General features: G+C 42.4%; 1 protein-coding gene and 1 long non-coding RNA gene across 3 annotated transcripts in view; one reads left to right on the top strand and one right to left on the bottom strand.

The window, feature by feature from the left end:
- CXXC4 (CXXC finger protein 4) overlaps positions 1-23,112 on the top strand; it is a 163,974-nt gene that overhangs the window by 99,686 nt on the left and 41,176 nt on the right. The gene's annotated exons all lie outside the window — the stretch shown is intronic.
- Positions 1,013-15,407, bottom strand: LOC120752768 (uncharacterized). 2 transcript variants are annotated; one of them, XR_005700807.2, is made up of 5 exons: positions 15,278-15,407; positions 14,401-14,527; positions 11,680-11,831; positions 10,895-10,991; positions 1,013-3,096 (listed from the first exon to the last, which is right to left on the bottom strand). It is a non-coding gene; the product is annotated as an uncharacterized LOC120752768 (long non-coding RNA). The 2 variants fall into 2 exon arrangements; XR_005700806.2 differs by lacking the exon at positions 1,013-3,096 and adding an exon at positions 6,375-7,235.

Below are 23,112 nucleotides of genomic sequence, written 5' to 3'. Positions count from 1 at the left end.
ATCCTTCATTTCAATCCCTTTTTCCTTTAATGACACATTAGCCATTTTAACACATTAACTGGTATCACCTGCAAATGCAGGAAACAGCAAAGGCAACACCTCCAGGCGTGGGATCGCCTCTGGATTTTGTCAGCTCAGCGTTCATCCTCCAGCCGTGGCTCGTTTTTCCCGGTTAAGATGCTCCTCAGCTCCTTGTGCCGACGCTTTGTCGGCGAAGGCAGCGCACGGTGCCGCTGCGGGCAGGGCCAGGCTGCTCCAGCCGGAACGCTGCCCTGCCGGTGCCAGTCTGCTGCGGGAGGGAGCGGGAGAGGCAAATTCCCCGGGGAAGCGCACAGCGCAGCCCCGTGCATTCAATTACAGGGCCCTTGAATGGCAGTTTGTAAGAAAGCCTTGCTGTTTCTGTACTGCTGATGCTGGCTTGGGGTGGTTCGCCTTTTTGTTTGTTTTTCCAGTGGGACTGCCTGGGACAAAGGTACCTGAGAGAGCAGAGGGACGGTCAGAGGTAAAGTCTTGGGTTCCAGTTATACATCTGTGCATTTTACACATTGAATAAGGGTGGTGGGGTTTAATCTAAATGTTAAATGTACATTCATCTATACATACACACATACATATAGAAAAACTCTGCTTTGTGCCACAGCCTCTCCCCCTGCTTTGCTGAAACCCCATTGAAGCCCCAGAGTACGATGCTCTACTTCACTGTTTAAATCTTTCTTCCCGTCAATCCCCAGACTGTTTGTTTTCCCCACCCCTGCTGAACCTGGCTTGTTATGTGGAGCTGAGTTATTGCAATGGTCTGGATTCAAATCTGTCTTGGTCTTGTCCAGGCAACAAGGAAATGCATGCAAAAATAGTCTCCTAGGAAAACTGACCGTGGAAAATACAGCTTAAGGAGCATTAAGAGAATTTACTGCTGTCATGTGGAAACCAGCAGGAGAAATTACACCTCCCACAGCAAGCTCCTTCTGGAGCCATTTCCATTCTAGGGAATGGAGGGAGTGTCCACCCAAGCGAGGCCACCTTGGAAGCTGGGAGCTCCCAGCTCCAGGAGCTGCAGCATGTGTCCGTCCTTGCCCATCCACCAAAGTCTCCCTTTGCCAAGCCCACTTGAGTGCTGTGGAAATCCAGTTGAGGCAATGCAGCTTTGGGAGAGAAGTCAGCAGCTGCTCTTTGCTAGCAGCTGTCATCTCCCAGCCAGTGTGAGGGACATTTCCCTGGTAGCAAGGAGCTTTGCCTCCGCCCCACCCCTCTCTCTCCTACAGCCAGAGCACTCTGCATCCAGGGCTTTCTCAGTGTCCCCTCTGTCTCCTGGCAGGTTTCTGGTTGTGGTCTTTTGTCAGGCAGAGCGCAGGATTTGCACTTCTCATTGGCGCAGAGGAGGTCTCAGGGGGACTATTTTGTCTTCTTCACCCAAGCGCTTCTGCTGTTTCCCAGCCCAAAACTCAAGGGTAAACCAACGCTCAGGACTGCATCCCTTGAGAACCGCCTGAAAGAGCTGAGCTGGCCTTCTCTCTGTGGGCAAGGGGTCTGGGCAGGACAGTGGGCAGGTGGCCTCTGCCAGCTGCAGCCTCTCATGGCTGTGGCCATGCTCTGAGCTGAGGTGGGGGGAAGACAGGTATTCCTGCAAGGGGGGTTTTGGCAGGGTTTTCCTAAGAAGGTTATTCCTGCACGGCTCCAGGAGTATGCACTTCTCCTTGCAGAGCTGGCCAGGGGCAGAGAGTGGTACACAGGCGTGAACACTTATTTTTCCCTCTGGGTGGCATATAGGTACCCTGAAGACTTGACAAGTTTGGATACAGACATCTTTTCCTGCTCCTTGTTACCCCAAAGTCTCTGCAATTTTTATTTTGACTTTTTTCCTTCTCAAGCTCTTTTTCCAGCTTTACGTCATGCTTTCCATTTTGGAGATGTCAGATGATCTGTGATAAACTGACAGTGTGTGCAGGAGCAGTGAGGAGATGAGGTCCATTTTAATGAGACTAAGTCTACTGGGTAGCAAAAACTGTGCCTCAACAAGCCTCTAGATCTTGCTTCTCTTTGCAAAGCATCTTAATGGCACAAAAGGATTTTTACACAAGTATGGAAAGGCAATTCCCCAAACAGATTTCTTTCAGGAGCCATTCAAATGAAAAGTTACCACACAGATTTGTGTGATCCCCTTTAAGAGGTAAGCACAATCAGAAATCAGTATTCTCTTAGCTCCTGAAAACAGCCTGAAATATTTCTGAATAAACAGTTTCCTTGGGATTCACCATTCACCCAGCAGATCCTGCAAGCACTCTCCATTTCTTCTCTCGCCATCTGTAGGAGTCTAAACAACCAAATGCAGAGGGGTCAGAAGGCAGCGAGAAGAGATAGGGCTGTTGAGGGAGGAATGAACAGCGGCTGGACTTCAGTAAACAGAACACTCCTAATAAATACGGAAATAAATTCTGAATATTATCATGCATGTTCCCTGACTTACTTATTGTGGCTTTTACCATCTCTTGAGAAGGCTGTTGGTACAAACCCTGCCCACTGGGTTTTAATCCCACAACGACGCCTCCTCCAGTGGCAGAGTTTGGACGCTAATGAGGTAGGATATGTGGAGACACAGCGTGGCTCAAAGTAAAGGTGGAGCACCACGGTGCTTTCCAGCCCATTGTCATCTCATGAAAGGACTGCAGTGCCTTTCATCACCGATGCAGCATCATTATTCCCCATGGATGAAGAAGTCAAGTCAAAACAAAAATTTTGGTACTGTTACCATCTTGTGTCTAGCACGTAGGTAGGCAACTAAGTGCAAAGGCAATCCTGGTGTGCATTCCAGGGCTGTATTAGTTTTCTGACTCCCTGTGGAAATAACTGCTCGTTCTTAACTTCATGAGAGACTCGATTAACACGGCACGTGAAGCCAATTTTCGTGGCTAAGTTATTAGTCTTCAGGACAGACTGGGCTCATACTTCATGCTGGTTGCCAATACAATGTGGGTGAATTCTGGAGAAGTAATCACAGCTCAAACAGGGTCAGCTGCACAAGGCCAAGGCTATTGATGGCTATTTTCTCAGGCTTGCTGTGGTCAGGAATGCCAGTGATACCTATTTCAGTTCAGAATCCTGTAGAAATCAGAAAGACATCTTCACTTAGGTCTTTACTTAAGGAATTTCTTACCATAGAATAGAGAGTCAAACTGTAAAATGATTATGTAACAAACCTTCAGCAATTAAGCAATATACAAAATAATTTACGCATACTGGCTAAATGCAAAAAGCTTGTCCAAGTAGCAGATAAAGGCACTCTTTCCATGGTTTGTTTTTGACCTAGACACCAATAACTTAATATGTTCTGTAGCATCTACAGAGAATAATTTTTATGGAATGTATTTTTTAAATCTTGCATTCCAGGGAAGTACTGTTTTTTTAATCTACTACTCTTTCCTAAGCTATTTTTGGACCCCGATGCACGAATTCTAAGATTACTGGGCAACACTCTTAAAGAGTGAATAGATGAAAAGGAGATGTAAAGTATCCCAGCCTGCATAAGAGTTATCCAGTCCAGTTTCCTGTTCTCTATTGATATGCGGATTTAGTGATGATTTGTTCAAGCCTGGGGGAAACTTACTTAGTTAAAGTATTTTAAAAAAAAATAAAAATCAAATGTTCTAGTCTTAACTCATATTTCTGACTACAAATGACTCCTGTATTTTTCCAGCTAGGTCTGGAATATCTCTCCAAGGTAACTATGGTCTGTTCTTGAGATTGCTTTTTATTTGTAAAACTCTGATTAGTTTAAATAGCTGTAGGAAATTCCATGTAATCAGTGGTGAGAGGATATTCACTAAGTTCTAAAGGCCTGACAGAACAACAGCAGGAAAACAGTAAACATAACTTGATGGCATTCTAAGTATTAATTTTGACTTCAGCAATACTAGATACTACCAGAAAAAATTGTAAATCTTGCATTTAAGAAGAAGAAAGTATGGTCCTACAAAACAGATGCAGATTTCTCCACATCTCTGTGAGTGTCCAATCTTTATACATCTGATTGATAGCTTTAGCAGCGGGACACATGTGTGATTTATCCACTTTCAGATCTTTAAGTAAGACAACAAAACAACACTAAAATCTCCTGTTGCTTGCCAGTGAGTAGATGGTATCCATCATGGGGAGGGTGGCTTGCAAAGGCACAGGCAGCTGTAAGTACAGGTATCTTTTCAGATTGAGGTGAAGAGAATAAGGCGACAACAAAAGCTTTGATTTCCATCCATCTGGACAGAAACAAACAAAACAGAGCACATGGGCACACACAATGCCACCAAGACAGGCCAGGGCAGTGTCAGATCAGTGCCTCACCAATGCAACCGCAGGGTAGCAGCAGCGGGATGGATGTGTTCCTTCAGCGCTCCGAGCTGATAGACCTCACACTCCTCTCCAGACAGCTCACACAGAAAGCTGCAACAAGGGCTCCTTCTGCACTATGGACCCGCCTTGTTGCTCCTTTAAGGACCCTAATGGTTGCTAGCAGCGACTTGAGGGCCTTTGGGTGCTATAGATCTTCTCTGCACCGGTGAAACAGGCGGAAAATGCTAGAGGCCATATGGAGTACAGCCAGTGACAGCTCCTGCCCAGGCCCCTAAAAACTGCTGCGTAAATGAGTTAACAGCATCACAGCAAACACCTGCTTGTGCTTTCCTTGCCTCAGTGTAGGCACTGCATCTATGTTTGTGCCACCTTGTACAATCAGGCACCAGAGACTGCAGCAAAATCAGCTATTTGTCATCCCTTCCGAGGCAGGTGCTTGCCTCACCAAAGCAGCAGAGCAGCCTGGACTGGCTCCCCAGCCCCCACTTCCAGGGGGAGTCTCTGCCATGTGCCCCCACGCCAACAGCCAACAAGATATGCAAAAAGCACTAGCAGCACAGAGATTAGAAAGATGTGTCAAAAAAAGCTTGCCTGTCTGTCTCCTGCACTGTGGACCCGGCAGATCTTTGATGGGTTTGAAGCCCTAAAAGGAGTTCTCTGTGTTCTGCTAGTGCTTGAGCCTCCACAAAGGAGATGAAAAGGAGGAATAAAACATCTGAACAGCCCAATCTGGTCTGAACTGCATGCATTCATTACGGCAAAGACGGATTTCTTCTGGTTCCTCCTCCATATCCTCCTCCTCAGTGGTGGCAGTGAGAAGCTTGACACTCCAATTACAGGATATTCACATTAAACACAGAAGAGGGACAGCTAGTTGGTGGCAGAGAGTTAGGCTATGGCATCCAAGGCTCCATGCAGCCAGCAGAAACCTGAAGGAACAGATTGAAACGAGTCTAACGGCCTGGCTCCTCACAATGATTTAGTATAGATTGAAGTTAGCTCTGAGTGGTCAGTGTTACTCGTGACTTAAATCAGGGTCCAAATGTACTCACTTCACCAAAGCTACTGTGAAACTGGACCAGTGTTCTGGAGGCTGGAAGGAGCCCTGTTATGTGGGGCTGCTGTTGCAGTGTAGCATTGGAAAATGCTTCTTCCATGCTTTTTTTTTCCCTCCAGGTTGGCCATTTGGCTGTACCTCATCTCTAAGTCCCTCAACACAGGGTGTCTCAGGCTAGGACTGGATGCTCACTCTACTCATTTACAAAACCATGTGGATGAAATCCATTCAAAGGCTTGTGCAAAAGCATTTGATGTTTGTGGCTCAGAGACTGCTTTTTCCTTTCAAACCTGAGAAAACTTTTTGTCTTTTTTCCCCTCCAATGGAAATGGTAATGCAGGCTAAGAAAAATGTCATTAATAATACAAACTGGGGGCCTTTGGGAGGAAATTTTAGTTTTGAAAAGTGACTACTCTGCATGAATATGTCATGCCATCAGAAGTTTATCTGCATTGTCTTGACTCCTCACATATGTATATGTTTCTTTTCTGCCAGACATGGTCCTCGTCCTTATTTAAATAGGATATAATTATAGATGCCTACTTACATTACAAGAAATAAATAGAAATTCATCTATTCAATAGGCATTTTCCTAGGAAAAAAATGTTTTCCTTCAGATATTGGTTTTCTTTGGGTTTTTTCCTCTCTATTTTTAATTTAAAGCTACTTCTCTTATGTTTTATTCACTTGTTTTCATTAGGTAAAGGAATGCCTTGGCATGAAAACCTGTCCTGAATCCACTGCCTGCTTGACAGACAGATATAAAGACTTGAAACATGAGAGGAAAAGCAGATGGTTGCAAGGGGGAAAAAAAAACCTTAAACAAAAGAAAGGAATTAAACCTAGCACAAGCACACGTATTAATACTTTGTGAGTGCCACTGCATATGCTGTAAGACTGACAGACCTTGACAATGGATCTCTACCACCTCTCTAAAAAGGTAGAATCCTCCTTTTTATCTCCAAATTGATCCTGCCCAGTTTGTTGCAAGTAGATACTGCTTGAATTTCAAATATTGAGTGCTGGTATCTGTGATTGGTCCTGCAGTGTAAATCACATGCTAATGTTTCACTGTCTTGACTGGATGAGAATAAACATAATAATCAGGAAGCGGCCTTGAAGGAGCCACTGTGGCTTTAAATCTCTCAGGGAGCAGCAGCAGTTTAGGGAGAAGTGACTGATAAAGCGGATTAGGGAGTTCTAGAAAATTTAAAGCCCCTTCCTTTCTGGCCCACACAGGCTCTGCCCAAGGCGTCATTCCTAGGAAAATTAGGCTGCTGTGGAATTTATTGCCAGGGTGCAGAATTTACATTTCAATTTCTCCTGTCACAGCTTGGGCTGTGGTCAGATCCCCTCTGCCTGCCTCCCCTGCTGCTGCACCCTGCACCCCTCACCCTGGCACAGGCCCTGGCCCCCGCTTCCCCCACATTTTTTGCAGGGGCTGGAGACAACTGCAAAGCCCTTTTCCAAAAGTTTGAGGAGAGCAAGGCTGGCCAGGAGGCATTGCAGAGGATGGCTGCTGTTGCTTTTCACCATATTGCTGCCCTCATAGCCAAGCAAGGGCTTATTTTCTTGCCCCTACAGAAATTCAATGGAGTTGCATGTTCGCATTGTCAATAAACCGCTCTCGGGGATTATTTGTGAAGAGGTAGTCACAAGCCAAGGCAGGTAATGACTGTCTCTAGATTTGTGGGAAAGGACCCATAATCCTCTTCCGTGTGTCTGTGGGGCTCTACTGGGCTCCACAGTGAGGTGTGGCTCAGGTGGTACCAAAATTCTTCCATCCTGTGGGGAGGGAGAGAGGGCACAGCAAGTCCTGAAGGCATCGTCTGAGAAACTGAAGAAGAAAAACAAAGGAAATAGAACACTTGGAGAGAAGAATAGAAATAGTGAGAAATGGCAGAGTGCAAAATAATAAGATTGCTGCAGATAAATCAATTCTGGAGAGTACTTGGTTGAACTTTTTAACGGGGAGCTCACTGCCCCTTTGTGCTCTATGTTATCCTCCTTGTCAAAGAGGTCACTAGCAGGAAGGTTTGCAGAAATGATGATCATTATCTGGATATTCATAAACATCCAGTATGCTGCCAATCACAGGACAGAAACAGGCTGTATCACCTCTGGGTCTGAATAGAATTAGCCAAGAAATCTTAATTTTAACAATTTGTTCCTTTGTGGCAAAGTCTAGGTCCTAAGACTGATGTCATGCCTAGCTGAAATTACGTCTAAATTAGACAAGGAAAAAAGCCCTCAACTTCCTCAGAGGTGTTTTGCAATTGTAAATGAGGCATAATTGTATCACTTAGGAACTATGATAAACTGTTATTAGCATTTGAGTTGTGCTTCCCATAGAAACCCAGGAGGGCTTTTACCCTGGATTAAGGGTCCCTCCCGAAACTCGAGTAGGAAGTGCATATGGAAATGGGGTCATCCAGGGTGTCACCACCTTGAGGTGAAAGACAGCCTGAGATGCAAGGATGGAGAATAAACGTTACTGCAAGAAAAGCTGCTGAATTTCCTTTTGAGAGACTGATAATCCCACAGGCTTCTGCAGAACCAACTTTTGATTATCATTGCTGATGATATTAGAAGACATCTCTGGAGTCTGTCCTTTAAAAAATGTTTCCCTAGTGCTACTTGAAAACATATGTGTTGGGAACTGAAGTGAAAAACTGATGTTTTACTAACTCTCTTGGCATGATGGAAGCTTAGAAAATGATGTGCCTGATACTGGGGATGCATTTTTAACAGTAAATGAAACCAGACTGCATAAAATTTCAAAACACCAGACCGATAAGTGTAGATGAGAAAAAAAGTTGGAACAGAAAGAAAAAGGGACTGGTTAAAGAACCAAATGAGAAAATATGGTTCAGACCTAGAGCTGGGCGAGCTGGAGTAGCTCCACTCGCTTTACTGGGTCTCTTCAGAGCTGCATGAACTCACAGAAGATCTAGACATACATTAGCCGTTTATATACAGGTTTAGAGTAAAACAGGTCATTTTCAAGTACGGCAACATCCTTTATACTTTATCAAGTAGTAAGATGGGCAAGAAATTTGGAAGATAACAAATCTGAGGGGAAAAGAGCAAAGAGATGGAATCTGTGCCAGTGTATTTTCCTAACTCCAGTTACTGTACCAGCAATGCCTGGCTTCAAAGGAGGCACATCTCCATGGGTTACTGAAAGCAATCAGGAAGGGAAAAAAGGGAAAAAAGAGGAAAGAGGAAGGCTCCATGTCCTAGTTGACCAGGCTTTTTCAGTCTAGTATCTTGGGAAACTGGCCTATAGTTACATTATTAAAACCAGAACAGAACACCTGGAGAGGAGTTCATGCTCTCATTCCAGTGGTTCTTCTCTGGACAACTTAAATTACTTTCCAAACAAACAGAAGACGTTTTATACCAGAACAAGTGTGCTCTGTGATTGAGTTGGATTAGGTTACTTTTGCTGGTTTAGCAGAATATTTTAAAAAATAAAATTAAAAAGCATTACTGCTTCAGAGGATACATTAGACAAACTGCTAGCCTTAGACAAGGTAGAAAACTTCACCCCTTCAGTTCCATAACCTGTGAAAAAATTAATACATTTTGATTCTGCAGAAGAGCTTTTGAGAAAAAAATTACTTTGGTAAAGTGTAGAATCTCTTGACTGGGCTTGTGGCTTTGTGCTCCCCCCAGAAATCACTGATTTTGTAAACTTCCTGAAGTAAAAAAGCATCCCCTTTCAGTGCCTTTCCCATCTACCTTCCCTTGTCTCTTTTAGTCATCACTCACAGACCCACACAAAAAGTCAGATGACCAGCAGATTGCTTTTGCCAGACAGGTGCTACAAAATTCCTGGTGAACTTCAGGGGGTTTTGGTGTGCTCTCAAGAAAAAAGTAAACTCTGCTGAGGTTGGCATCCTTCTGCTCCAGTACAAGCAAGCTCTCAGTCTGCTCCTTTTCTGTAAATAGGTCAGATATTTTGACCCCTGGAAAAGATTTTTTTAAATGTCAGAACTTTTTTGCTATATGGTGGCTACAGTGTCTGTTGAAGCTGTGAGGTTCTGCAGCACCCTAAAGAAATTTTAAATCCTCAAGACAGCTTTCATCCTTAGCCATAATCAGTTAACGTTATCTATTTTTCAGTTTTCTCAGGCTTTCTTTACACTCCCTAGCTAGTAGCTTAACCTCTTTTCCAAAAACCAACATTGCCAAAAAATACTTAATAACACTCTCAGTTCTTATAGAAACCAGGACAGGTTTTGCATTTGTCTACACAAAGAAGTTTTATTTCAGTGACTTGAGGTGCTAGGTTTTTTCCAGATGTGACTCAAGCCATGATTTCCCATTGAAATAAGCTTTTATCCTTTTTCCAAGAGAAAGATTGTGTTATGAGAAAATTCAAATTATTTTATTCTAGAAGCTGTCTAATTAAATTGAACAATAAAAATTGTTCTCCTTTATGACCGCCAAGCAATTAAGTGACCTGGTGATAGGGAATTAAGTCAGTCTTCTTCCTTTGAAATGACAGCTGAAATAGGAGAGGCACTGTTCTTTGTCTACCGTGCGTGTGCTGGAGAGGAGGGAGAGGGGGAAGGATGGAAATGGAATAACACACAATCAGAAAATCCTATCCCTGTTGCAACTGCAGGATTGTTTCCCATTAACTTTCCTAAGGGCAGAATTTTCCTCATTGTCTCCCATCTTCTAGGACAGCCTCATTTAAAAATAAACAAACAAGAAAAAGGACCCAACAAATCTCCTTGCATCTACTACAATTTGTATTATTCCCCAAAACGTTAATCTAAAATGCTCATTGAGTATATTGTGGTGCCTTTCTTCTTTCTCATTGACATCTCTTGGTGTAAACGACAGCATAGCAGGAAGAGTCCATGCTAGGTTATGGAAGATGTATGCCAATGAGCTTGTAATTCCAAAATGACACAGTGGGAGTGGATTGGGGACACTAGGTTTAAAACCAGAAGCATCTAAAGTACCAGAGCTGTGGCAAATTTACCACATGATAGACCACAGCCTCTCCATCAAAGACATGAGATACAGCCTCGGGACCTGGTGACAACAGGGCCGCATAGAAAGTTTCCCCTTTTACATCACTACAATTATCTTAATTATAGGAACTTAATTCAACTAGCATACAGTTGCTTTCATTCAGTGATGATAGCATCCAAGGTGATACAATCCAAGACAAAAAAGGGACATGCACAGGGGAATTACTGATTCTGTTTAGGACACTAAACATTGGCACAACTACTTTTTAGAAGAATTGTGCCCCATCTAATGCTTTTTCCGGGCCATCCAATCTTTGGGTGGCTGTTGATTATACGGCACTCTGTGATAGGACCATTGTGTATTAAGCATTGGTGAGTGCTTGCCTATCTGATAAAAGTATATACAAAAATCAATTCTATACAAATTATCTCAATAAATTGGCTGAAACCTTGTAAGATGTAACAAATTGATATTAAAAACAGCATCTATTTTGGTGTCACTTACCAGTTAGAGTAAGATATTTGTCACGAGATATCTCACTGCACAGATGAATGGTGGTTTTGTTTCCTTCGCCCCAAACTGCAATCTTCCACTGGATGCCCTTTGGTAAAGTAAAAAGACATTACCAACTGCCCCTCTTTACGTGGCAGCATCCATCTGGAACAAAGTTTCTCTTAGCCTGCATAAATTCGGTCTAACTATTAATTACTGCAACTAATTAACCTCTACGAGTGGAAAAGCATGAAAACAAGCTACAGAACAAGGCAGTTTCATGCCAAAGATGTTTCTACAGCAGCTGAATACTGTGCTTTCACACCACTGTTGTAAAAGTTCCTGGGTTTGTAGTTTTCCTTGTTGATGGTGGCATTAATAATTTCCAACAGTGACAGATTTCGGAGTGTCAAAAGAATTAGGGCTGTAGTGTCAGAAAATAGGAACATAAGCCACGCAGCGCAAATGCAGAGCTTTTTAAATGTGTTTAGATTTCAAATCCTTTTAAGGGATAGCATTGCAGGCTTCAAGTGCCCTAGCAAATCATTAATGATAATATGAAATCCCAGCAGAATTATAGCAGCTATTTCACCATGAACTTGGCCATCCAACCATGTAAAAAGAGTCCTTTCCACCTCTCAGTCGTTACTCATTACAAAAAAAGCCCATCATCTTTCCACCAATCTAGCTGCGTAGCTGGAGAGACTAAAACTAGAAGAGTGACCCATATTGGCTGTATATCTTAACAAAAAGAAAGACTGGACAAATTCACAGAAGAAAAAATCTTTTTTTTTCACCACAAGAATTTGGTGCAATGCAAGTAGCTGCAATCTGGAAAAATCCTTGGAGGGAGCATCAGTATGTGGCTTGTCCTGTTCTCATGCACATTTCATAGGCATCCATTGTTGGCTGCTCTCAATTTCTTCTGGACTTGCGTTCAAGACAGCGACTTTGGGGGAAAAATTGTAATTACTGGTCTATTATTAGATACCGTAATTTTGCCAGAAGGTCAAAAGTTGTAATAAATCAGCTTTAGTATTATCTGTTGTCTCCAAACATGGAAAAGGGCCATGAATTCAGTAGAGGGACAGATAATGTCGTTATATTAGAATACATTATTATCCAAAGTGTTGCCTATTGACAGTTTAATTTTTATTGCATGGCAAAGGTTAACATCTTTAGGTAGTTCAAAGGACCCAAAGGGTAGAAAATTACCAAGAATTCAGCATAGATATCAGAAAAAACAGTCACTATGGTGCTAGCACCCTCTGATCTACATGATAGATTTGATTTGGCAAAGATTTGGCTGTCATTAATGGTGGGCAGACACTGAGGGCTGAAAAAAGGTGCCGGCTTATTATTCTGCAGCTGAAATGTAGCTTATGGTAACAAGATTCATGAGTCTCAGATTCCTACTGTGGAAACTGTGCTGCGATCCACCTTGGGAAACTGCAAGAATATTTTTATTTCAGGTTATCTTACTGTTTTACCTGGAAATAATCCACCCAGACTTCTTTTCAATTAAAAAGAGGAAGAAAATTGAATGAAAATAGCAATCGATATGGAGAAAAAAAATGGGACATTCTTCTACAGCTTTTTCTTACAGGCACAGATCACTCTTATGGGCATCAGACTTGACAGTCTATGCTGGATCCTTCAGGACAATTTAATCTCAGAGAAGAGTGCATCTACCCACTTACTTAGTGATGCTTAAGTGAGCAAACTATTTCACTAGTACTGCGGTACATTTGCTTTTGATTGTTCTCCAGGATTAATTAAAGCACTTTGGGTATGTTTTAGACCACCTTCATGTTCTAGATCCAAGATAATATTGGCATCTGTCACATAACAGGAAAAGAGAAAAAGATACACCACACCAGACAAAGAGTTCCAATACTGTGAGTTTTCAGATAATGGTGCTCTGTCATTTTGGCCCTAAAGTTTTATTCTGACTAGGCTGATATTCTGTTGCATCATTATATTAGCTCACATTATATCACTTCATTGCTGTTTAGTGTTTTATTCTTCATAAGGTTCAGTGGTATTCCATCACTGCCCATTCCCCAGCTTGGTTCTGCACTCTGCAGAAGAATGGTTTAAGCCTACCACCATTTCAATACATTGAAGCTTCCTCTTCTTGTGGGATGAGAAGTGGTGGCTAGAACCATCCAGCTGACCTTCTCTTTTGCTCTCTCACTTCTCATCTAATTCCTTTTCTGCATTGGTCTGACAGAGCCTGAGATACTGGCACTTCGGGCAGCATTGCAAGACCCATCTATTATTAAGTCTTTTACCAAAGAGGCTGATTTGAAGGGGCGTGAAGTTTTGTGAGGCTTCAGAAGTGTTGAATTGACTTTTCTGTCACTTCTGCTACATTTTAGTTTCTGTAAGTTACAGCACTGATGGAAATATCCTTATAGTCTGTGATAGGCAGACTCTATAAATAGCATGTTAAAGAAATTGATTTAAAAAAAAAAATTAACAGTAATTCACAAGTTTTTTAAAAACTGACAATATATGAAATAACAAAAGAACCCCAACCTACTGCAGTTTTGTTTTTGCCAAAGAAACTTCTTTGTAGTAAGAAGGGAAACTATGCAGTTTAATTTTCTCCTTGGTATTAGTTCTCATAGTATTTGCCAGTAATGGCAACATTATAATGTGTAGAATTAATTAATGATCTGGCATCTGATTTTGATTCATTAATGCTTAAGCCAGCTAAGTCTCAATTATCCTCTGGACTATTTATTCCTTAACAAGCTTTTAGCTAATGTGATTTTAAAAATATGAAAATAGGTTTTAACTTGCCTTTAAGATGCGGCAATATTTTAACACTTCTCTATAAAATAAAGGAACCTTCATATTTCTTATTCTATTATAGTTACATTCAAAATTAGACTAGGGGATTTGCAATGTGTTCACTAAATATATTTTATATTTATATGTACCTGGAACCTGACTTCAATTTAGTCTTGATTAAAAAATGTACTGAATTGGAAACTGTGTAATAAAGGATGCCTAAATCATACTGACCCAGAATATCTCACTCAGTCAGACAGTTAGCAAATAAGTGCACAAGCAAGCAGATGATACAAGAATTCAAAATTAATTCTATTCTCAGAGGATGCATAGACTAGGAGATAGCATCTGATTCTATCTGCAGAGGTATAAATCCAGAGTAACACCTTGGCTAAAGTCTCCTTACCCTGAACTTGATTGCTTATCCTGCAAATGATCAGAATTGGACTCTCCTGTGCCCAAGGCTAGGTTAAAATCGCTGAAATATCCAGTTCTACTTCATGACATTTTTGTGATGAAACTGAAAGTATCTATCAATTTCCAAGTATTTATTATTTACAATTAATCCATTTACCAAATGTAAGGACACCTGATACTTTCTCCAAATGACTGATATTTTTAAAAGTTCAATCACCACATTGTTTAGGAAAGTCTGCCCAATGCAGTTGTGACTTGTGTTGCAATTGTGTTATGATAGGGGGCATTCAGAAACTGCATACCTTTGATTTGGGATTGTCAGGCACCAGTTCAGAGCTGAGCTGAACTGATCTTAAGAAGATGTTTCTATTGCTCTGATATGATGGTCCTGCCTGTCATCATTGCACCTTGCCCTTGCTCGCATCAAAGCTGAAATGCATAATTACAAAGATGGGTAAATAAATGGACTATGGATGTTTTAACCAAATAATCACAGTTAATTACTTTAGTTACTGAGATTTATTTTGAAAGTACTTTCTGAAAAATTTCAGGCATTATGCAAATGGTAGAAAATACCATTTTCTAAGCTATCAGTGTGGCAGTACATGAAAAGACCATCTTCTCCTGAAACGGTTTCCTTCTCCTGAGAAGTCATTCAGTGGCTTCCCGATACCTGCATGTCAATGTAATACCACTGGTGTAAATGTGTTTTTTCTTAGTTCATACTGCTGTGACAGCTAGAGCCTTCCTCACCCTTCTCATCAGTAAACACCTGAGATAAACATCCAAGAGTATCTTCCTTCCCATTTTCAGATCGGTAAGTCTGGGTCCTTTTAGTCCAAGATGGGAAGTCAGTCCCAACTTTCAATGCATGAGCTGTAATGCCAGCTTCCCTTGAAACCCAAGGAGCTCTTAGCCCAGCCAGTATCCCACATGGCTATCCCAAAACTACTGAGTAGGGGGACTGCTGTCTGTGGGTTTAAAAATCAAAACCCATTTGCTGAGTCAGATCCTTTGGCTCACTGAATCCACACTGCAACGCTCCAGGGACACAAGGCAGCTTATAAAAAAAAAAATAAATCCAGCTTTTGTGGCCAGCGCAGAACTCCTGGGTGGTTACAAAACCAGCTACCAGAGTCACACCCGAGGCAACAAACAAAGGAATCAATCTCCACTTACTGGCGCACAAGGAAAAGTCCAAGGTACCTGCAAGAGTTGTTATGGCAAGAGTTCGTTCGGACTAAGAGGTAAACAGAGACGGCTGAGCTTGATCTCTAAAGCTGAGGTTGGACGGCTGGAAGCACCAGCTTTCTCAATTGCTTAGAGTGAAGGATTGAGTTGATAAATCAGAGCAGCCCTGATCGCTTTTAATCAACTGAATGAGGAGCAAGGAGGGGAGGTGGAGGCTTGGGAAGAAAAATATGTAAAGCTTAAAAAGTTCCAGCTGCTGTTCTCTAATGGAGTCTCGTTTCCCATGAACGGTGGACTAGCTAGGCCACCTGGTGGCAAACAGCAAACCAACAACCTTTGCAATTTCCAAGCTACAATAAATGTCCAAAGGATCAGAGAGCTCGGGGAACTGTCAGATGCTGGGAGCTTTTCACACCCAGGCGGCTGCTATTCAGCCACTGCTGAGAGACAGCAGCCAGCAAAGGCTGCCATCAGCCACTCCACAGGTGCAATGTGGAACAGCTGACCTGGTGTCTGGCCAATTTGTCAGACAGCTGCCTCCATCACCAAATCTTCCACCACAGCCAGCCTCTCCCTCACCTCAGGACGGAAGAAAAGAAAGCAGCCCAGGAGAAAGGAGCTGAACTTAGCTTGTAGCTTATGAAGAAGTAGTCAATGGCTCAGTGTTTCAGTGCACACTGGTGAAAAGTGGTGTCCTTCAAGGGTCCATACTGGGACCAGTATGGTTCAATAGCTTCATCAGCAAAATTGACAGGGGGGTTCAAGTGCACCCTCAGCAAATTTGCAGATGACACCACACTGACTCCTGTGGCTGACACACCTGAAGGACAAGATGCCATCCACATGGATCTTGAAAGTTTCAGAAGTGGACACATGGAAATCTCATGTGATTTAGCAAGACCAAGTGCAAGGTGCTGCACTTGGATCAGGGCAACTCCTGATACCAACACAGACTGAGGGCAGATTGAGAGCAGCCCTGCCAAGAAGGACTTGGTGCTGTTGGATGAAAAGCTGAATAGAACCCAGCAATGTGTACCAGCCCAGAAACGTCAAACCAGTCTGTGGCTGCATCCAAAACAGCATGGGCAGCAGGGCGAGGAGGGGATTCTTCCAATCTGCTCTGCTCTGGTGAGACCCCACCTGCAGTGCTGTGTCCAGCTCTCGAGTAAAGACATGGACCTGTTGGAGTGAGTTCAGCAGAAGGACACTAATATTATCAGGATGCTGGTGCACCTCTCATACGAGGAAAGGCTGAGATTTGGGGTTATTTAGCCTGGAGAAGAGAAGACTCTGTGGAGACCTTGTTGCGGTCCTTGAGTACTTAAAGCAGCCCTATAAAAGGCTGGGGATAAACTTCTTACCAAGATCGGTTGTGATAGGATAAGGAGTAGCAGTTTTAAACTAAAAGACAGCAGATTTACACTACCTATAAGGAAGAAGTGTTTTACAATGAGGGTTTTACAATGAGGGTGAAACACTGGAACAGGTTGCCCAGAGAGGTGGTGGATGCCCCTTTCCTGGAAACACTTAACCACTGATCTAGAAGAACATGTCCCTACTCATTACTAGAGAGTTGGACCAGATGACCTTTAAAGATGACCTTCCAACACAAACCATTCAATGATTCTATGATTCTAAGGAGTTTGACATGTTTGTTAAGAGTCTGAATGAGGAGGTCTGTCCCTATGTGTAGCATGAGGTCTCTGCAGATAAATCAAGTGAGGCTCATGAGAAAGGCTGCAATTATACATTTCAGAGGGCTGTGCAGCCCTTCAGAAAGACCTTGACAACTTGGAGAGATGTATGGAGAAGATGAATCTCAAATTCTACAAAGGCAAATGCAGGGTATTGCGCTTGGAAAAGAATAGCCCCATGCACCAGCACAGGCTGGGGGTTGATCTGCTGGAAGCAGCTCTGTGGAGAAAGGCCTGGGTGTCCTGGTGGAGAACAAACTGTCCATGAGCCAGCAGTGTGTCCTTGTGGCCAAGAAGGCCATTGGCATGGTGCGCTGCATTAGGAGGAGCAGTGCCACAGGTCGAGGGAGGTGATCCTGCCTCTCGGCTCAGCCCTGCTGAGGCACATCTGGGGTGCTGTGTCCAGCTCTGGGCTCCTCAGCACCAGAGGGACATGGAGCTCCTGGAGTGGGTCCAGCAGAGGCCACAAGGGTGATGAGGGGACTGGAGCATCTCTTATGAGGAAAGGCTGAGGGAGCTGGGCCTGTTCAGCCTCGAGAGGAGACAACAGAGAGGGGGCCTCAGTGTTTGTAAGCATCTGGAGGAAGGGGATGGAGCCGGGCTCTGCTCAGTGATGCCAAGCAATTGGACATGAGGCAATGGGCAGAAACGCATGCACAGGAAATTCCATGTGAACATGAGGAGGAACTTTTTTACTGTGCAGGTGACTGAGCACTGGAACAGATTGCCTGGAGAAATCATGGAGTCCCTCTCGCTGGAGATATTCAAGAACTGTCTGGATGCTATTCCTATGCGTTGTGCTCTAGGATGATCCTGTTTGAACAGTGAGGTTGGAGTAGACGAGCCAATGTGATCCCCTCCAGCCTGACCTATTCAGTGATTCTGTTATCTAGAATTCATATTTTAACAAATATGCTACAATATAGTTTTTATTTCTGTGTCTGCAAATTGTTTCTTCCAGCAAACCTACTCACTGGAAGTATTGCAAAATATCAAACATAAAAAGGGAGTACATGGAAGATGCCAAACCTGTTGAAGGTTTCTTCCCTAGAAGCACTTCTAAGTACTAATCTCTAACATCCAAGAATTTAGCTGAGCTGGACAGTGGTTTACTGCTACAGGGCATACACAAATGGGTTCAGTACAGGCAAAAAATATGAATTAAAATCTGTTTGAAAATATAATAATTCTTTAATAAAGAACTGTCAGTTGTTTCCTCCAGTTTTGTCCACTGTACCTTTGGTCTAAGTCTAGTGAAAACAAGTATGCACGTCTAGCAGCTGTTGCTCTACTGAGCACTGCTTCTAGCTGTTCTCTCTTTGCTGCTCTTGCCTCATTCCTTCACTGCATTCCCTGACAGTTGAAAACTCACCAGACTTGTGACTCACATTTTAATCTTATCCAAGTCACAATGTTTATTTCACAGGATGTCCAATTAAATGTCAATTCAATCTGCTCTGGAGTTGTTTCCTTCCCCTCTGGTGATTAGTATAACCTGAATAATGTAGGAAATACAGAAAAAAAAAGGGCAGTAAACAACTCCAGTGACATCAAGAGACCAGGCTGAAACTTTTCCCACAGAAGACAAAGGAAGAAGGTGATGCACAAGAATGTTAACATGTTTCTGGATATTCTGTTTCTAATGTTCTGACTATGAAGAATGGAAGGGAAAATTATGCTACCTTAGAGTGAGTTATGGGCCCCCTTTAAGCCTGGGGAAACATGAGTAGGTGTGGGGCTGTGCAAGCCACACAAAGTGAAAGAAAATCTCTGTCCTCATTTTCCCTGTGCTTTGAGGTGCCCCTGCTGCCCTTCATTGAAGCCACTGTGAGTACTTCCTTGCATCCTGCCTCCAGTGCAGGTGCAGGAGATCTGTGGTCTCAAAGTGAAGAAGCAGAGACCCCCACCTATCAGGTGCTGCACACTACTGTCCAGAAACTCTGAAAAAATACCATCCATCAGCTCACTGATTGACTGAAGGGGAATCTTATGACAGAGACCTGCATACTTTCTTGGAGCTTTCTTTTCATCTTCATTCAGGCATGTCAAGTGCCACATGATGCACGTAAATGTAATTCTACTTGATGTCTACTCTAGAAGTAGCCTTCTGCAGCATACCAGGCTTACACTGGGGGCTTGGAAATGGAGGTAGGGTTCTGCGTAAAACAAGGGGCTGCTTTTCAAAATAAGAGAGAAAATTGAACTAAACTTTCAAATGTTACCTGGTCTTTGAAAAGTCACCAATGGAAAACCTCTTCAGAAACACCAAATTTTGGTGAAGCTGTGCAAGAACGGAGCTCACAGTCACCTTTCTTCCCAACTTGTCCAGCTTCTAAGTCAATGCCAGGTGGGAGTTGAATATCACCAGTTTCTTGGGTTCAAGATGACACTTTGCTCACTGGAGAACACTCAACATAGATGAAAACATGGGCAACTCTGTTGGAGAGATCTCCACCGAACACAAGTGCTTGAAACAAAAAGTGCCACTGGTTCCTCACTCAACAGAAACTTCATGTCATGGTTCCTGAAGAGAGGCCATGCTGTGTCTGGCCTTTCTGTGCGTGCACCAGGACAAACTATGAGCAGGGACTCATGGGGGCAGCTGAGGGGTGCTGGGGGTCCTGCAGAGCCAAGCAAAACCGTGCCAAGAACCCCAGGTCCATGGGCACATTGTGGGGCAGCTCACTCGAGAAGCCAGATGTCCGTTCTCTCCAGTTTGCAAAGGGAGCAGTTCTGTGACTTAGGAAGAAATATTTCCATTTGAGCTCCTGCTGTGACAGTGCTCATTACTCTGAGACGCTGAGATGTGTCTAAGTGGCAATACAAGTTGCTCCTTGCAAAACATGCCCTGTGCCTACCCACTTTTTTTTTTTTTTTTTTTTTTTTTTTTTCCCTATGAAAGGTTTGGCACTTAACTTTTTTTGGCTATAACATCGTAAAATTTTTTCCAGAGAAATCTTCATTGTGCCTTGCTGGGACTTTCTAAAACATATAGATTAATTGTGATAATTAAATTTCCCTCTGAGTGATTTCTTTGATAAATGGGTCTAGTTAGGACTTTCAATTAAGCACCAAGCCCTGCTGTGAAGTCAGACTGAGCTTTATGTTGCAGGCATTTATTGCCTCATTTACACAGAGACAATCTGAATTATTTTACATTACACTGTTTTCTTTATCTGTCTTTTTTACACAGGTATTAGAATTCCTATTAACCCTTCTATCAGGGAGCCAATTAGAAAAGTATGGTCAAGCAACTTTTAATTATTTTGCTATGGTTTAAATGAGCCTCCTAGAAGCAGGGCACTTAAAATCTTTCTCTAGTCCATACTGCAATGCATAAACCTATTGGTTTGTTACTGTTTGTTACAGATTCTCACAGTCTCCAAGTAATAAAAAATATGAAAATAATATAAAGTGGGAAAGAATAGAACTACCACAATGTTTTGATTAATGGTGGTAATATGCAACAATCCTGAGAACAGAAGCTTTTATGTTGTTACATTGTCCAAAACTGTGAGTAAATGGTAACCACAGCTTGGAGAATTTCAGTTATCAGGTGTGCTCTCCACCTTTTAGGTCACTGTGTTTTAAGTTATATCCATGCACTCAAGCAACGTTGCATGGTCGTTTTGAAAGTGGACTGAAGTATTTAAGATACACAATTTCTACTTTTTATTATGCAGTTGGGACTATGCTTTTCCGGTCACTGGTACGGATGGCTACAGGAAAAGCATCTATGTGACTGTCAATCACTGCTATTAACCATGAAGAATAAAAGGGCCACTGATTTAACAAAATCAAACCCCCAAACTGAACCAAAAGAAGGTGTATTTTTAAAAAAATACAAAATCCACATCTAGACACAGGATTCACTGTCATTGATAATAAAGCAGTCTACTTGCCTCAGAAAATGGTTTTAAATTTTTATGAGTTTTCTGTAAAGCCATCCACAGTTGTGCTAGCTAAGTTGAAATTGCAAGGTTTAACAACTGGTGTGTTCTAAGATATAAATCAGAAACTAATTGTCTGACATTAGGAAAAAATATGTTTTTCTCTTCTCCCACACTACCCAACAAAATTATATCTCTGTTTCTTTTATACTATGTAGCATGCCGGAATCTATGCAATGAGAGTATATACATTTCTGAATATACTTTTGAGCTTGATTTTGATACAACCAGTGAAACTGGAATGCTTCTCAAATGACAGTTAGTCATAGGCATATTTTAATTCATATCAAACTGAACCTTTTCCAGGAGGCAGAAGGATTTCCAGGGAATCTCCACAATCTAAAGAAATCATTCTGCCTGTCCATATATGAATTTAATCACAGTCAGATCTCATATTATCTACACAAAGCAATAAATGAGTTATGACTACTCAGAGTTTAAATAATTGACAGAAATTTCAATGCAATTAATGTAAACAAAGGAAACAGACTCACTGATGAGAAATAAAGGTTTGTAGATTATTGAGGTATGACAGTAAATCCAGATGTCAGCCCCCACCCCTTTCTTTTCTCCAATATAAACCACCAAATCCCATGCTTCTAATGCAGATTTGTTATGCTCTGGCATATCTAATTTCTTAAACTGGGAAGACAAAGATGACTGGTACCAAATAATATAAGTATACATTTTAAAAATCCAAATGCTATTTAAATGAGAACACTATGTGGATCATATTTATTTAGCATCCCCTGTATTTGAGGCACATTTCGTCATATAAGACTGTGCTGTTAAAGCAGTTCATGGGAATGATGTGCATGACTCCTTTTGCTAATGGGAGCTGGTTGCACAGAACAATCTAGCTGTTAGTGCTCTGAGGAGGAGAGAACTTGAATAGCAGGGGCTTGGAGAGCAAAATAAAAAGAAAGCTGCTAAGGGCATTTGAAAATACACTCACTATTCTTTCCCCTCCTAAGCACTGCCGCAATAAACAACAGCTTCAAGACTCCTCTTTAAATAAGTGACACGAAAATGAAAAGAGCACGACTTTGTATCAACAGCCATTCAAAATGCATCCAGGATCCCAAACCAACCTTGGGGATGGGGAAGGCTTGCAGGGGGAGGGTGCTGCTAGGATGGTTGGTTGGGCTTGTTTCTTTCTTTGCTGGCCAGTGGTTTAAGGAAATTATCCCTGATGGGAGCATTTTGCCCCCAAAACAGGGATGCTGTGTTTCCTGTGGGGAGTGTATTTATGTCTGGATTTTAAAAATACAACTTCCTAAAATTAGACTCCCAAATCCATATAAAGTGCTAAAGAAATGCCCCAGTTTTCAAAAGAATCAAACATCCACAGTCTCCAGGTCAAGGTCCTGACGCAGGAAAGCAGATGAATATTCTCCCCAGCCCCCCACCCCGAGGCAATGTGATTGCTCAAGCATTTAAGGCTGAAGTGCTTAAGTGCTCCCTTAGGTAGGGGTTAGAGAACTTAAACGTGGGGGCAGAATCAACTGGATGCCCTCCACCCTTTTAGATCTTGGCCGGAGGGAAGTTTTTCATTTGATTGGTTTTTTATCACTTTGCCTGCGTAGAATTTCCCAGCCAAGCCATATGCAGCAAAGTGCTATTTAAACACATTGCAAATCTTGGTCCCAAACCATGCCACAACAATTTCCTTTGGGAGGTGGGCTAGAAATACACACAATTTGTGTATGGCTGTGTACAACCCCTAAAGTCAGGACAAATGTACACCACGCTGGACAGCAGCTTCTTTCAAAGGCTAAGCTAACAGCAAACCCTTTCTGATGATTGGTCAGGACTAAAAGGACCTGGGATATTAAAAAAGGCCAACGAGCATTATGTATTACATGGCCCTTCCCTAAATGCTGTGATGCAGATCTGTTAGTGGGTGAAAAGATGGCTCAAGGTACTGGACCATGACACAGAAAACCTGACTCAAGCCCTACTTCCAGAAGAAATAAATATGACCTTAGGGAAGTCCCTGACTATTCACTTCCTAAACTTTAAAGGGCAATGTACTTTTCTGCCTTTGGAGTGAAGGGAGACTAAAATCCATTAGTGATTGTAAGGTGCTCAGATATTAAATTCTTAAGTGCTTAGAAACATCAGGAGAGGAATTTTCCAAAGAGACATTATTGAACAGATCTGTGCATGCTCTTTGGTA

Source organism: Hirundo rustica, chromosome 5 (genome assembly GCF_015227805.2).
Source record: "Hirundo rustica isolate bHirRus1 chromosome 5, bHirRus1.pri.v3, whole genome shotgun sequence".
In the NCBI taxonomy this organism is placed as follows: domain Eukaryota; kingdom Metazoa; phylum Chordata; class Aves; order Passeriformes; family Hirundinidae; genus Hirundo; species Hirundo rustica.
This window is presented reverse-complemented; position numbering and strand designations above follow the sequence as displayed.